Here is a 16,318-nt window from a genome sequence, read left to right on the forward strand (position 1 = left end):
AGGCTCTGGGCTGATGGCTCGGAGCCTGGAGCCTGTTTCCGATTCTGTGTCTCCCTCTCTCTCTGCCCCTCCCCCGTTCATGCTCTGTCTCTCTCTGTCCCAAAAAATAAATAAAAAACATTGAAAAAAAAAAAATTAAAAAAAAAAAAAAAAAAAAGAATTTATTTGAACAGAAATATGCTGGAATGGGGCAGGGCCAAACTGAAAGTGATTATCCGTCCCCGGAAGGAGCCAGGGGAAAGACTTATACAGAGAGAAAGTGCGCAAGCAAAGTAAGGAAATTGTCTAAAAGCTCAAAGCTTGGCTGGCTGTCTGTGATTGGTTGCCTTTAGTGTTTTGATTTTGTAACCTGGCGGCCTTTACAGGCTTAGATTTTGGTTTGCTTACCGTAAGGCTACCATCATGGCATTGCAGCCACCTCAGTCAAACGGCCTCCTAGTTTAATTAATTTAACATTGTCTACTTTGCACTTTGGGATTTGACTTCTGCTGTATCTGATAGAGGATGCAACCCCAGGTTGCACGATAGAGGATGCAACCCCAGCCACCCACGCTAAGAGCATCTCAGCCGGCCTCAGGCTCACACCAGTGGCAGTAGCTGCAATCCCTGTTGGAGGTAGCCCCTCCGCTGCTCCCCAAACTTCCGGGAGGAGAAAAGTTGCAAGGAGAAGGGTTGATGCAGAATCAGTCACCCACATTTCTCTAGCTGAGTACTTATTGGCAGGTGGAATCTCTGGCATGCCTGCCAGGTTGAAAATGGTGCTTCTGAGTGGCTCAGAGTGAAATTCCTGCAGCATGGCCCTGCTCCCTTTCTGTGTATGATGTTCCCCCAGACAAGGCCACACACCTGCTTCTTGAGGACATCAGATAGTTGTCCCAAAGCCGTGCCTGTGCCAGGTGGCTCCCTTCCCTTGGCCTGACCTCCCAACCCTCCTTCTTTTGCGTTGCAGAGGAGCAAGGCTTCCCAAGCTGGGTGCTTCCTCTCCTCTTACGCCTTTCCTTTGCCAGGACTCCCACCCCCTTCCGTGTGTGTGATAGTCTTCCCGCCTCAAGGAAAGCCCAGAAACCTGGACAGGTCCTGCCTGCATCTTGCAAATTCTGCTGCTTTAAGCGCTTGCAGGAATTTACAGGCGTGCTTCTCAGCTCAGGAGACTGGTGAGATCTGTCACCACACCTATGCATGGAATTCGTGTGTTTGGTTTTCTCACCTTGTAATACAGAAGTTTCTTCTCTCTAACCCTTGCTCCTCAAAGTGTGTCCATAAAGGAGTGGTACTGGCTAACCTTGGAGCTTGTTGGAAATGCCCAGTGTCAAACTCCACCCAGATCTACCCAATCAGAGCTGTCATTTCCCCAAGATCCCAGGTGGTTCAAATGCACACTGAAGTTCAAGGAACTTCACTCTAAATAGCCAGAGGAGGCTGTGGTCCTGATGATGGGGCAGACAGGCAGAACCCCCATGCCTGCAGCCTTTAAAGAAGCTGCCCTTCCTCCCCCATTGCTGAATTGCACTTCAACAAGTGCAATCTCAAGATGGCCATGGACTTCAGAGCTTAAGAATCCAGGCCCAGGTTGGGGTGTGGGCTTGTTAGGTGGACAAGAACAGACTTCAGTGCTCTCATGCTGACACTTTCCTTTGGATTAGTTCACAATCCCCAAATGACTCTAAAACTGACCTTGACCTAGCAAACATTTAATTCTGACAAGCACTCGTGTTTGGCCCTCACTTTGTCTGTAGCACACCCTTCAAGCGATCTGGGTTCCATGAGAGCTATTTTACAATTCTGTGCAGTGTCAGTGACTGATAGAGAAGCAAACTGCATCCTGTAAATTGAAAAGGTTCAATTTACCCCCACCCCCACCGTGGAAAATTAGCTTTGCCTCAATTTGCATATTAGTATCAATACACCTGATCTATAAATTCGTTCTTCAGATTCTCTTTTGAACAGCCTGTAAGATTTGCCTCCCTCATGCGTTAAATAAAATCTTTAACCATGGGTCCTTTTTCTTTTACCTGTAGAAGAGTCATGATTTTCTCCGTTTTGAAAATTGTCTTTTAATGGCAAGTACCGTTCTTCTGTTGTTCTAGTTTATGGTGGGGTTTCTCAACCTCTGCACTATTGACAGTTTGAGCTGGGTCACTCCTTGCCGATAGCAGCACCCTGGCCTCTACCCGCCAGATGCTCATAGTATCTCCCTCCCCGCCGAATCATGGAAGCTAAAACTGTCCCCTGACATTGTTAAATGTCCCCTAGGGGGCAAAACCACCCCCCTACTCACACCCCAAATTGTGAGCCGCTGGTTTACAGTGAATAAAAAAGACGACATGTCGTTATCACTATTGAACGGACAGATATTCTCTCGATATTTTCCTAAGTGTAGGAGAAACAAGGAAATCTGCTGGGAATATCACGTTTCAGAAATTATGAAAGGTCATGGGAGCTTTGGGAAAAACAAACATCACTGAAATCCAAAACAGAAGCCAAGAGATTTTTTTTTTTTTTTTTTTTTTTTTGGCAGAAGGCCTTTGGTTTAAGGGAGGTTTCAGCACCCTGAGGTCCTGAGGAACCAGCCGGGGGAGATCACCAGCTGCCAACAGAAGGTGAGTGTTTGCTTTGGGCTTCTGTGGAGTTAGAGACCCATTGTCTGAGGTTGGTGCCCGGTTACTGAGCTGTTCTTAGCCTAGGAGGCCCCCCTGAACAATAGGTCACTTTAACAGTCATGTTCACTCACTTGTTCATTCACTCGCTCCTTGACCCCTGTCATGGGCCAGGAGCAGTTCCTGGCTGACGGGAGGGAGGTAGAGATGCCAAGATACTTCCTCACCCTCTCGGGAGCATTCGGTCTACAGGCAGAATAGCAATGTGGCCTCACAGCCACGAAAGTAGCTTCTATTTAGAGAAGGCTCTGTGCTCATTGTAGACACCCTCTTTCATAATGTTCATAATGACCCTTGGAAGCACGAATGTGGTAGTACAACGCTGTTGTCAAAATCACTCGGCCATTAACGGAAGGGTTTATTTCTGGGCTCTCTGTTCTAGTCTACTGGTCTATATGGCTGTCCTTATGCCAGTGGCACAGTTTTGATTACTGTGGCTTTGTGGTAAGTTTTCAAATCAGGAGGCGCGAGTCCTCCAACTTTGTGCTTCTTTTTCAGTACTGGTTCGGCTATTCTAGGTCCCTTGCAATTCCATAGGAATTTTATTTTATTTTAAAGTTTTCAAGTGTATTTATTTATTTTGAGAGCGAGACAGAGAGCATGCATGTACGTGGGGGAGAGGCAGAGAGAGAACCACCGAATAAACAAGGCGACAATCCCAAGCAGTGGGGTTTAAACTCACGAACTGTGAGATCACGACCTGAGCCAAAATCAAGAGTCAGACTCTTCACCCACTGAGCCACCCAGGCGCCCCGTCCATATGAAGTTGAGAATGAATGCCACTGCTGGATTCAATGGCACACTTCCTACAGCACTTTCTAGTGTTCAAAATGATAGCTTGTTTTCCACGCGTTGCTTTCTCTCTACTAAATCATCTGACCAACAGTCTATGTCATTGCTTTTGATTTTCCACCCTTGTGATTAACAGAGAACTTTCACATTCCCTGAAGATTATATCATACCCCTTCGATTGAGAATTACTGTCTTCTGTGTATTTCCAGAACCTAGAAGGTTGTTGTTGACTTATTTCTTTTATTCCTATCTTAACAACATTTTTTCTGATTTTAACTAAAACATCATATGATAATAATGAATATGCTTTTAAAGTGACATCCCCTTGGCCCTGACTCAGTGATACAGTAATTCTCTGGCCCTCCCCTGTTCAGAATGGCTGATCTATAGGGACAAGACAGACCCCATTGTGGACGGCGGTTCCTGTCGGAAGTTTCTTCCTGGTGCTCAGCCATCTAAGGGCTGTGCACTAGAATCAGAGTGTTTGGCTTTCTCAGATAAGAGCTACCTGTGAGGTACTTTCTAAGCCACATGTTGGCTGCCCAGAGACCACTCCAAGTGGAAGGCTGTCCAGAGCCCCAACAAAGATTCCCTCTTGACAAATTCTAATCAGACTCCTCTGAGCTCTTTCTCAGCTAGGCCTCTGAGCTGACTTTTGGGCTTCTGTTTGTCTCCACATTATCTAGTTTTAGCAAGAATCCTGGTAAGTCTGATAAATCCAGATAAGTCCTGATAAGTTTAGGAAAATTCCCCCACCCTTGATATCTGATCACGTTTGACGTCTGACCCGATTCTTTATCCCTCACCATCCCCCGGGTGACGTCTGATCATGCTGGCCTGTTTAGCCAGAATCACCCCTTTTCTCTGACGTTTCTTCTTCGTAATTTCCACCCACTGACCCTGCCCACCCCCTCACCCTACCCTGCTCCTTGGCTATACCCACCTTTTCCTTGTACTTAGAGTTGAGCTCAACCTCCCCCCGACTACAAACCCCCACTGCAGTGGTCCTTACATCAGCATAGATCCCTGAACAAAGTCTGCCTGGCCATTCTTTTTTTTTTTTTTTTTAATTTTTTTTAATGTTTATTTATTTTTGACAGAGAGAGAGAGGCAGACACAGAATCTGAAGCAGGCTCCAGGCTCTGAGCTGTCAGCACAGAGCCCGACGCGGGGCTCGAACTCACAAACCGTGAGATCATGACCTGAGCCACAATCAGACGCTTAACAGACTGAGCCACGCAGGCATACCTGCCTGGCCATTCTTTAACAAGTGCCACGAATAATTTCTTAACAGCGTCTCTTCATGAGGAAGTGAGGGAGGCATTTCCCTCCGGTCTCAGCATCAGGAGAAGTCGTGCTTTTTGTGACTATCTGGTTTGCTTATCTTCTGGAAGAAACCGCTATCTTGCAATACAGAGATTTTTTTTTCCTGCACCCGGTGTACAAAGCTAGATGGCACACATTTCTCTGTGCTATTCCCATCCTGGTTTTATTATTTATATGCTCAGTGCTTTTGTGACCTCACTTCCCTTAAATATTTACCTACCTTGAAATGCTATATTTCAAGATATTCAAGTATTTTTTTTGTAAGCTGCCTCAAACTTTTATGGAACATAGTTCATGTAAATACATCTTTTTAAAAATAGATTGTAGTGTCATCCTTGATGAAACTTGCCCTCACTGTTGCCCCTCGAGCCACACCAAACCCACCCAAACCTGCATTGGTTTGAAGGGTGGCCCCATGTCAATTCTAAATTTTCTGGGATGAATCTTAGTAATAAAACTTTTAATATATAAATAAGGAAAGCTGAACTTTGAAAAATAATCTTATATTGGTCTGCTTGTCAGAAGTTGATAGACTTATTTTTTTTATTAAAAAAAATTTGTTTTAATGTTTATTTATTTTTGAAAGTGAGAGAATGAGCAGGGAGGGGCAGAGAGAGGGAGAGAGGGAGATACAGAATCAGAAGCAGGCTCCAGGCTCTGAGCTGTCAGCACAGAGCCCCATGTGGGGCTCGAACTTACAAACTGTGAGATCATGACCTAAACCGAAGTCGGTCGCTCAACCAACTGAGCCACCCAGACACCCCTTCATAGAGAGACTTATTAAGTATATTAAGTATTTCTAACCGTTTAAGTGCATAAGTGGCCTCCCCTCCCCAACCCAAACAAGTTTAAACACTGAATTAGTTAATACTACTGGGCCTGCCTTTCATTTCCACAGAATGCTGTTTGTTTGGAGAGAATCTTGGAGCATCTGAGCTCCTACAACACAAAGTGAAAACAAAGCATTCTTGAGCCCATCAGTGTTTTAAAAAAGAATAAAACAACCAAACACAATTGTGGTCTTTGGCTAACTTTCTAGAGAGAAGAAAACAAGCCATCTGCTGGTAACAGGCTGCTTTGGGGACGGCTGATCATAGGGCCGAATGAAACATTCATAGTAATTAGTGGCAGCCCGAGAATAGAAACTTCAGCAGTGCTTTTCCTGTTGCTGTGGTGACGTCGCCCCCCCGCCCCCACCCGCCAGGCAGCCCACCCCTCCCCTTCCAAGGCGCTCAGCACTTTCTGTGGCCTTCCATCTGGTGTGCGTCCTTGTTGAGTGCAGTGAAATTAAATTGACTGCTCATTTGTCACCCCACAGTAGTGTGTGTGTGTGTGTGTGTGTGTGTGTGTGTGTGTGTGTTGGGGTGTGGGAAGGAGGAGGACGTGGATTGGCAGGAATGGGGGCAGGGAAGCCTGTCCCCTGTGCTTAGCAAGAGGGACAAGAGAGCAGCTGGCACATCAGCCCAGATCACTAGACAGGTGCTGTCATGGGGCCCAGACCTTACCGGCAGCCGACAGCCCCCCGAGGTGATGATGAACGAGAGCTGGCCTGGGGACAAGGAGGAGCGGGACTCAGACCCTCGAGTTACCAAGACGTCCTTCAGATTGGCCCTCTGCTTCTAGGTTGTTGTGTTATTTCCAGAGGTTCTTTAAGAAGTTGTGAATTGTCAGACATTCTTGTTGCCCTGCTAAAAATCTAAGCATTCGGCCAGGAAGTCTGGTTTGCCCCAGAGTATAAAGTAGATGGTGAAGTGGAAATTGGGCTGCTTATTATTTTCCTTAAGGTCTTGTTCATTTTGGAGCTAGGTGTTAAAGACATTGACATGAGTACCAATATTGTGCGTTGATGCTGACGGCGTCATCCCTCCCCAGGCCCCCAGGGGCTACGAATCCAGGAAACTGCTTAGGATAGAGCTTCCCATCGTGGCACCAGAATCACAGCGACAGTGCCTGGTCGTGCTCGCGAGAAATGTGAGCTGAATTTGGGAGGGAGTATGGTTTCCTGTGTCCTAAGATCTACAGGTTCTGGATGTCTTATTCCCTTAAAAAAATCTCCCCTATATTATGTTGCCCCTTGGACTACAGTGTTCACGGAATGGATGGAGTTGATGCCACTTGCCTGGGCTGCTCAGTGAAGAGATCTCCCGGGGTCGCTGGGGGGCGGCTGAGCCATCAGAGGGAGAGACTGCTAGCAGAGAACACGCTTTCAAGGTGCCCCTGGCCTTCTCCATTGGAATCACAGCCTCAGGGTCTGTCCGTTAGGCTACTGGTATCTTCCTTGCTGAGTTTTTGTGATGTTCACAGCCAGGTTTGGGGGTTACTGCACATGATGCGTCCATGTTTATTTTAATACTTCCGTGTTTGGGAGCCAGACGCTGCCATTCATCGTGCATACTTAGCTCTCAGGACACATTTCTACTGTGACATTTTATTTTTATTTTTTTTAACGTTTATTTCTTTTTGAGACAGAGAGAGACAGAGCATGAGCGGGGAAGGGGCAGAGAGAGAGGGAGACACAGAATCTGAAACAGGCTCCAGGCTCTGAGTTGTCAGCACAGAGCCTGACGCGGGGCTCGAACTCACGGACCGCGAGATCATGACCTGAGCCGAAGTCGGACGCTCAACCGACTGAGCCACCCAGGCGCCCCTCTACTGTGACATTTTAGAACAGAACCTTGCTGGGGTTGATAATCTCTGCATAGGTTGGGTACAGTCCTGTCAAGGGAATCATTTGGGGCAGCAATTCTGGATCATAGACTGTTAGAGCCGGAGTCTCTTAAAGGTCAACTAATTGTACTTGGCAGAAAGGTACACTCGGGTCAGGGAGCTGCTCTTAGTGGCAGAGCTGGGATTGGGGTCTGGGTGGTACACCCCCTCCCTCTGTAGTCTAATTTTTTTTAAGTTTATTTATTTATTTTGAGAGAGAGAGAGAGAGAGAGAGAGAGAATCCCAATCGACTTGGGGCCCTAACCCACAAACTGGGAGATCATGATCTGGGCCAAAGTCAGATGCTTAACCAACTGAGCCACCCAGGTGCCCCTGTAGTCTAATTTCATCAGAGATGAACAGAGATGAACTTTGCACAAGTACAAAGTTATAAAGAGAGGAAATGTAGCAATTTCTGGTCTAGTCAGAAAGATGAGACACAGGATTATGTCCCAACTGGGGATGTTCTAGAGCTGTGGGAGGCATGTGCGAGATCGTGTGGTGCCCCCTGGACCTGTCTGGACCCTATTCTCTGCCCACCTTTGTTAGCTGTGTTTCTAGAAAAATTATTGGAACTCTCGGACTTTCATTTTCCCAGCTGTAAATTGGGATTAAGAACACCTTCTTTGGAGGGTTGTTGTCGACATTTGAAGAGATAATGCAGAGAAGGTCTGGGCACACTGCCCAGCACAGAGTAAAGGCACATTTTTATTAGTTATTCTCATGAGTCAAGCTAATCCCCGTAGCTCCTTCCTGCCTGGCTCTTCACTCACTCATTTCTCAGACCTTAAGCTTCTCCTTCAGGCTTTTGGTAAATAGACGGTACATCTCTCCCTGCCAGGCAGCTGTTCAGGTTCCAATGGCAGATGGCCAGCGTCTCATGCCATTAACATCTGACAATCTTTGTGAATAGAAGTGGCTTAGGTCTGTCTGGACCGGCATGACCCAGAGCACCAGACTCATGGTTTCTGTTGGCAGTTCCTGGCTCCACAGGGGCGGGTCCAGCCTCACTCCCCGGGGACGGAGGCAGGCTCAAGAAGGCAGGGAGCCAACACGAGTCCCTGGAGCCTGGTTCTCTAAACTGCCTGCCTGTCTTTCTGGAGACCTTAAGCCTGCTTGTCTTTATCTTTCAGGATAAATTCATCCAACAAATGTTCTTAGGACTATGCTCAGTGCCAAAGACACAAAAGTGAGTAAGACAGAGTTCTTATCTTTCAGTTGCCCGTGGACTAATGAGCTGGATGCCCAGACCGCATGACGGGGGGCGAACAATCAGCCTTGGAAATTTAGTGGTGTTATCGTAGAGAGAAAGGTAGCACCTGACACCTTTTCAGGGCTAACTCCTGTTCTAGCAACTGTTCCTAGAAGGTCTAGGTTCTTGAGTCTTCACTAACATCGCTATAACGTAGGTACATTATTCTTACTTTGCAGATGAAGAAGCTAAGCCTGGAGAGGTTAGCAACCTGGTCAAGGTCATCCAGCCCGGCCGTGTGCAGTTGGGACTGGAGTTTATACACTATAACAGATGTACGAAACCAATGCTGCTCTGTCATCTGTGCCTGAGTTTGTCTAGTACTGGATGAGCTTCCCACTGATTGCAGCACCGACTCAAATGTGTTCCTCCACCTCTTCCAGCACTTAGCCATTTGAAACAGTAATTTGAAGTTCAACTCCTTATCTGGGCTCTTTTCTTCACCCTTCTCCTCCTTCCACAGATGCCTCTGTATCCAAGGAACAGCTCACCTTTCCTCCTGGCGTGCTGTTCTCCACTGGCTCCCGCTGGCCAAGAAGTGAGTTGGCCTGATATTTTGGCAATGGTCTTGGGTCTCTGCTCCGGTGCAGGTGGTCCTGATTCTTTGGTAGCTGCGCAGACCCTGACGTTGATGTGTCTGTAGCTGATCTGATTTAAGATCTGGTTTCTTAGCACGATCAAAGCCTAAGGTCTATACAACTCTCTCTACCCTCCATCTTGAATCCTTCATCTCGTCTCCTCCCCTCCTCCCCAGCCAACTTTTGCCCACCTCAGCTTTGGCTGGTGCTGTGGGTCTTCTTCGTCTCAGCGGTGACCCGATCCAACTCTACAAGCAGTGATTGTCCTGCTCTCCTGCTCCCTGGTCAGCCCATCTTCACCTGGATGCCAATGGCTCTCAACCAGCATCTCCCTGTAAGGCCCCCCAGAGGCCACCTGGGACCATCTGGACCCCAAACTGTCTTGTTTGAGTCAGCCAAGGCTGGCTATTGATCTGTATGCAGACTGTTTGGAATTTAGAAAACCCTTTCTCTCTCCACAAGTCTGAATTGTTCGACTATCTCCCTACAGACTCCGGAAAGTCAGCGTTGAGGCTCGATGTAGATCAAGAACTTCTTTGTTCCAGGCAGCCCCCACTCTTCACCTTAGTTGAGTGAAAACCCTCATGGCTGAACTTGAAGGGTGGAAAGTCTACAGGGGGAACAAAGCAGCATGGTGAGGAGGGAGACAAACATTAGAAGACATGTCAGAGAGATAATTACCCCCTAACACACAGCAGAGGCAGGATTTTGATCCTGTCTTCATGTGTCCTGATGCCAATCTTTATGCATGAGTGTCATGGGCACATAGAGGAGGGGCCCTAATTGCCTGGCTGGGGCTGGGGCTGGGGTAGCTGGGGGCAGGCTTTAGAAAAGGTGACTTCTAGCTTAGTCTTGAAGATCAAGGGTTACGCTTCTCAGTTATGCGTGCCATGGTGTTAGGGACAAAAGAGACAGCATGGGGAGTGGAACGTGGGGACACACAATAGTCTGTGAGACTGCCTATATTCATTCATTCATTCAGTAAGTGGTTTTTGAGCAGAGGATGGCATTGGTATGACAGCTGAAAATCTAATGAGTTTTCTTCTCCCCATTCTTGGGGCTGCTGGGCAACCCTGTAGATGGTGGTACCATGCTGGCTATGAAAAGCACAGGAGATTGGAGGTGGCAGGGGAGATGGTTACTTCTGAGTAGATAAGCTGAGTTTGCCCAACTAGGGCAAATGCCCACACGTGCCATTTCTGGTGGAATTGGTCTGAATCGGTGTTTCAGTTATCCCTTGCTGGCTGACAACCCACCCCCACAACTCAGTGGTTTAAAACAACCGCTATTTTATTCCTTTCTTGATAAGGTATTGATACCACCTTTCTTGACTGACTTAGCTGGGTGGTCCTTCTGCTCCTTGTGATGTCAGCTGGGGCTGCAGTCAACCAAGGTCAGGATCGAGCTGTTTAGTCCACAGGCAACTCAAGGGAATTGCTGCTGTTACAACCGCAGCTGGATCTTTAAACTGCTAACCAAAGCTAAGGAATGAATATTCTCCAATGCAAATGAGCATGCCACGTGGTGACTGTGGGCGGGGACCCTCCTCAAGATCTTGGAGAGAGACTGCACCTGACTACTTGTAACGCTTTACAGTGCTCATCACTGAATATTTAATTCTTGGAGGAGAAAGAAAAACTTTTCATGTTTAGTTACTACTCTGTCATTAAAGTTCTATCATCCACCTAGGTTTTGTGCTTTCTAGGGTTTTAGAGTCATCCGTCACGATGTATTGGAACATTTAGTAGCATAGGTCGAAAGGAAGACGGGCTTCAGATTATTAAAGACATTTCATTATTAATATAATTGTTTCTTTGAGGGTTTGTGATAAGAGCAGTTCCACATATTTCCCATGGTAAGAATAAAAATGAAATGAGCTATGTGAAAATACTTTGCCTGCTGTCATTATCACTAACAATCACTCAATAAATAAGCGACCACGTCCTGGGTAGATTTTGTCTTCACTTGTATGTTTCTTACATCGTGTTTTGGTCCCTGAATCACATTTTCTTGGTCGTTGGGGAGATCCATTGGCCCGTTTGAAGTTGTATTGGTTTCTGGAAATTGGCGATGTTTCTAAATACAAATACCAAACAGACGGCCTTTGAATTGCTCAAAGATTCAGGATTGATGCCGGCCGTTTCCTTGCTATACTGCCTCACATTATTCATCTGTAAGATGTGAATCAAAATCTGTGCTTCGAAGAGTAGTTGCAAGGCATAAGTGAACTGTGTACAAAAGCACTTAACAAATGTATATAGCCTTGAACGATTGCACCGTCTCACTAGTTACTATTATTATCCCTCAAAATATCCCAGGGTGTAGTATTATCAGTCTTATTGTCTATACTCTAGACCTCTTCAAATTTTCAAGAGATACCAGGAAATGTATTCTTAACCCTGAGATTTATTAAGCACAGCTTTATTTCCCCATTTTATGACAATACAGATATATTATTTCAGTTATTGCTAACTTACAAAGATGTTCAATTACACGTATCTTGGCCTAAGTCGAACACACATCAGTATGTCACATATGTGCTGTTTGTAAAATAGTTGTCAGCTACAAACACAGCTATAAACTTCGTCCTGTACATCGAAGTTAGCAATGAGAGGATGCTGTTGTCACAGGTAACTGGACTCTGAAAATAAATACGTGTTCAGATGCTTACTTTTAAATAGGAAGCACTCGTCTTGTGATGACATTGGCTCACAGTAGTTTATTTCTGTTATGTAAATGCCAGGCAGATTATTGTCCTTGAAGAATGTAAGGGCTAGTGACTTCATCAGCACAGAAACTAGTCTTCCCATTAAATGCCAGATATGGTCTCAAGTCCTGGTTGCCAATTCAACTTTTTGATTTAAATTTTTAAAAATTTCCATGTTCTTTTGATACACAGTATAAGTAATGATACAAAATTCAGAAGGTTCTAAAGGGTATAAAAGGAAACATCCCCCTGGTTCCCTGTCTTCCAGCCATCCTGGCCCCTTCCTTGGAGGCAAATAATATGAATTTCCTTTCTTGTGTGCACTCCATAGACACTATTGAGCATGTATCTATAGCTATCTCTCTTTTTGCCCCTGAATTGTGTCTCCACCTCCCACCCCCTATTTCAAATGTTGAACTGCTAAACTGATAATTCTGTATCTCAGAATGTGACTCTATTTGGAGATAAGGCCTTTAAAGAGGTGATTAGGGGGAAATGAGGTCACGTGGGTGGGCCCTAATCCTAACTGACTAATAAGAAGAGATTAGGACCCAGATGCACACAGAGAGAAGACCAGGTGAAGACCGAGGGAGAGCTACAAACAATGGGGAGAGGTTCAGAAGAAACCAACCCTTCCAAGACTCTAATCTCGGATTCCTAGCTTGCAGAACTGTGAGAAAAGTTTCTCTTGTTTAAACCACCCAGTGTGGTATTCCTTACAGCGATCCTGGCAAATGAACACGCCCCTTCCTTTTACAAACTGCTAGCACGCAATGCCCAGTTTACTGCACTTTTTCACTTACTGTATTGTAAAGAAGTACATAAAGGCTCCCTACTTCACTTTACCGTATCAATATATGGATTCTTTTTATTGCATGGGTTTGCCATAATTTATCTGACCACTCTCCCGCTGACAAGCGTTGAGATTATTTCCCATATTTGCTATTAAAAACTACACTGTGAATAAATCGATAATCTTGTACAGAAATAAGTGCACACATGGACAAGTATATCCAGACAATCAATTTCTAGAGGGGCCTGGGTGGCTCAGTCGGTTAAGTGTCTGGCTCTCGATTTCAGCTCAGGTCAGGATCTCACGATTCTTGAGATCAAGCCCCGCATCGGGCTCCACTCTGACAGTGTGCAGCCTGCTTGGGATTCTGTCTCTCCCTCTTTCTCTTCCTCTGGTTTGTGCTCAGGCCTGCGCATGCTCTCTTTCTCTCTCAAAAGAAATAATAAGTAAACATTTTATAAAATTTCTAGAAGTGATATTGAGACAGGAAAACCAAAAAGATCATATGAAAGACTTTTTTTGCTCTATTTCTTGTTAGGACCTATACTCCACCCCCCCCCCCCCCGGCCCCGCCCACATATGCCTTAGAGAACAGATAATGTATGTCCTCCTTGTAAAGGTCAAGGAGTCAGTGATTTCTTTGGAGTCTTCCAGCACAATAGATAGCATCTGAGGAGTGACTGAGCAGGTCGGTCATCATGAGCATTTTCCAAGACCACAGACTCACCAAGAGCCCTAGCTCCGGGGCATGAATGACTTATGGAGGACACTTAAACCCGTCTTTGTTCCTGGATGCCTGGGAAGACAGTGCATCAGGCTACTGTCCTCAATAGAAACCCCAGGCCCCAAGCAAAGACAGAACTCTCTCTTCTTTCCTTTCTGAGCCTCCCAGACTCTCTCTCTCTCTCTCTGTATCTGCACTCTCTGTTTTCAATAAACTCTTCTCTCACTTCCTCTCAGGTTGCATTTGATTTCTATTTTGCACGAAGTCTAGGACCCTCTCAGCTGGTCTTGCGGGACCCCTCTGGGTCCTCAGGCCCTGCCAGCCTGCATCAGTATCACTGGGCTTAAGGGCATGTGCAGCAAAATTTTTACAGTCACAGACAGATTGCCCTTCCTGGAAATTATACAGATTTATGCATCTACTAGAAGGACCAAGAGTATTTTGCTCTCCACTCTTTCCACACGGTCTGTTTCCAACCTTTTGATCTTTACCAATCTGGTAGCAAAAAATCCTGTCTGGGGAAGTATCATCTTGCATTTCTGTCATTATGAGTGATGTTGAACATCTTCTCATAAATTTAAAGAACATTTGTATTTCATTTTTTTGTTAAGCTTCTTTTCTTACAAGGTTTTTTTGTGTGGTGGATATTCTTGATTTATTAGAAAAATTAGTCATTTTCAGTGACATAAGTGACAAACATTTCCCTGGTTTGCATTGGCCTTCTTCTATTGCTTCTGAGGAGGCCATGTAGGAAAATTGTTTTCATATAATTAGATTTATTATTTCCTTTTTTAAAGGTACAATGACTTCTGACTCCCACTACACAGGCCAAACTTTGTAGGTAAGGGCACCACCGGCCACAAGACTGCCCTCACTTCAGACACCAGCCTCAAGTTCAGGCTCCCCAGGACTACTGGGCTGCAGTTCTGGCCAAGGGGCTGCAGGTTTGGGAGTTCTCGCTACCCCTGTAGTTCCAATAATTCACCAGAACGCCTCACAGAAGGCAGGAAAGTGCTATCCAGTTTTATAATTTCAATTTTATTATAGCAACAAGGATACAAATCAGAACCAGCCCCCTGCCCCTCAAAAGACACCTAGGGTGAAGTCTGGGAGGGTCCCAAATGCAAAGCTTCTGGTGCCCTCTTTCTGTGGAGTCAGGATGTATCACCCTCCTGGCATATTAATGTGTGATAATACACAGAATATTGGCAAGTATGGATGCTCAATTGAGTGTTGATGTCCAGAATTCTTTTTCTTCTTTTTTTTTCTTTTTTTTAGACTTTATTTATTTATTTTGAGAAAGAGAGAAGGTATGAGCAGGCGAGGGGCAGAGAGAGAGAGAGAGGGAGAGAGGGAGAGAGAGAATCCAAGGAAGATGGATGTGGGCTCCATCTTACGAACCTCAAGATCATGACCTGAGCTGAAACCAAGAGTTGGGCGCTTAGCTGACTGAGCCACCCAGGGCATCCTGAGGTCCGCAATTTTTAATTGGAATTTCACTATTAATTGAATCATTGGCCACTTGATTGAATCATTGGCCACTTGAAATTCAATCTCCAGCACACCTGTCCCTTTCAGGGAGGTTGGGTTGATATCACGTGGCTCAAGGCCCCAGCCCTCTAATCACTGACTGATCTTCCTATGTGACCAGCCCCCTTCTGAGTCATGTCCTTACCATAAATCCTCAAGGCCCACCATGAATAAGGGATATTATCACCCAGAAAACTCTGAGGATGTAGAGCTTACTTCCCAGAACCAGAGACAAAGACCAACTAAATTCCTCATTACCCAGAATCCAGATTCCGGATTTGGTATCATAGGTAGAAAGTTCTTCCCTTTGTAAAGAATATTACAAAGACAAATTGCCCCAAGATTTTCACTACAACCTGAGTGATTCTATTTTTTTTTCCAAAATGTATTTTTGATTCATCTTATCCTAGTTGATAGGATAAAGATTTAACTTATTTTTTTCCTAGACAGTTGTCTCAAATTCATTGACTAAACTATTTTTCCTCCACAGATTAAAATATCAACCTTATAATATACCAAAGTCCTATATGTATCTAGACCTATTTCTTAATTTCTTAGTGTGTTCCATTGATCTGTTTTTTTTATGTGTTCATATGACACAGTTTTTAATTATTATAGTTTTATAATTTATTATTTCAAATTAATATTAATAGTAACTTTGTAAACTTCTAAAGAAAATTCTTTCAGAAGTAGATTTAAAATGAAATACCAATTAGAGGTAAGACACGGATATAGCTATCAGATAAGTAGCCGGCGTCCTACTGATTGGGTTATGAGCCATTTAGCAACTTAGTGGAGGAATTGCTTCCAATGAATTCAGTTACTTTTTATGCCAGATTTGAAGTTTACTCACAAAACTGTGTGCCATACACTTTTCTTTTATGAGAAGTTATTCAGAATAATATGCACAATTTTCACTGCATTGCAAAGAGGCCAGTTAACCAAAGCTCCTGCTCTCCTCCAGTGCATCAGGAACATTCTAGGTATCTGGCTTTCTCAATGGCCAGTTGATGAATGAGTTGAGTACACACTTTCCTCAATGCTTGTTGCCTCCTGTCCATCTTGACCCCTGGGTGAAGTCTCCCTCTTGCTCAGCTTCTGACCAAGGTGAGTGTAAGTCAGCCAGTCCAGCTCAGGTCCAGTGTTGGCAGAATCTAGTTCTTTGGTCATCGACCCTGGTATTTTCGTCTTCAAACTGGACTTAACCTTCAGACTAGGCAAAGAAAAGCTGGGGAATAGACCACATATTTGTC

The 16,318-nt window shown here is 45.1% G+C and overlaps 1 long non-coding RNA gene across 1 annotated transcript; it reads left to right on the plus strand.

Annotated features, from left to right (window-relative positions):
- The first annotated feature begins 2,526 nt into the window (after window positions 1-2,526).
- Window positions 2,527-11,262, plus strand: LOC109248628 (uncharacterized). Its single transcript, XR_002072155.2, has 2 exons — window positions 2,527-2,600; window positions 9,197-11,262. It is a non-coding gene; the product is annotated as an uncharacterized LOC109248628 (long non-coding RNA).
- The last annotated feature ends 5,056 nt before the right edge of the window (window positions 11,263-16,318 follow it).

The sequence above is a fragment of the Panthera pardus genome, unplaced genomic scaffold (genome assembly GCF_024362965.1).
Source record: "Panthera pardus isolate Hobbes unplaced genomic scaffold, ASM2436296v1 HiC_scaffold_15, whole genome shotgun sequence".
Classification (NCBI taxonomy): domain Eukaryota; kingdom Metazoa; phylum Chordata; class Mammalia; order Carnivora; family Felidae; genus Panthera; species Panthera pardus.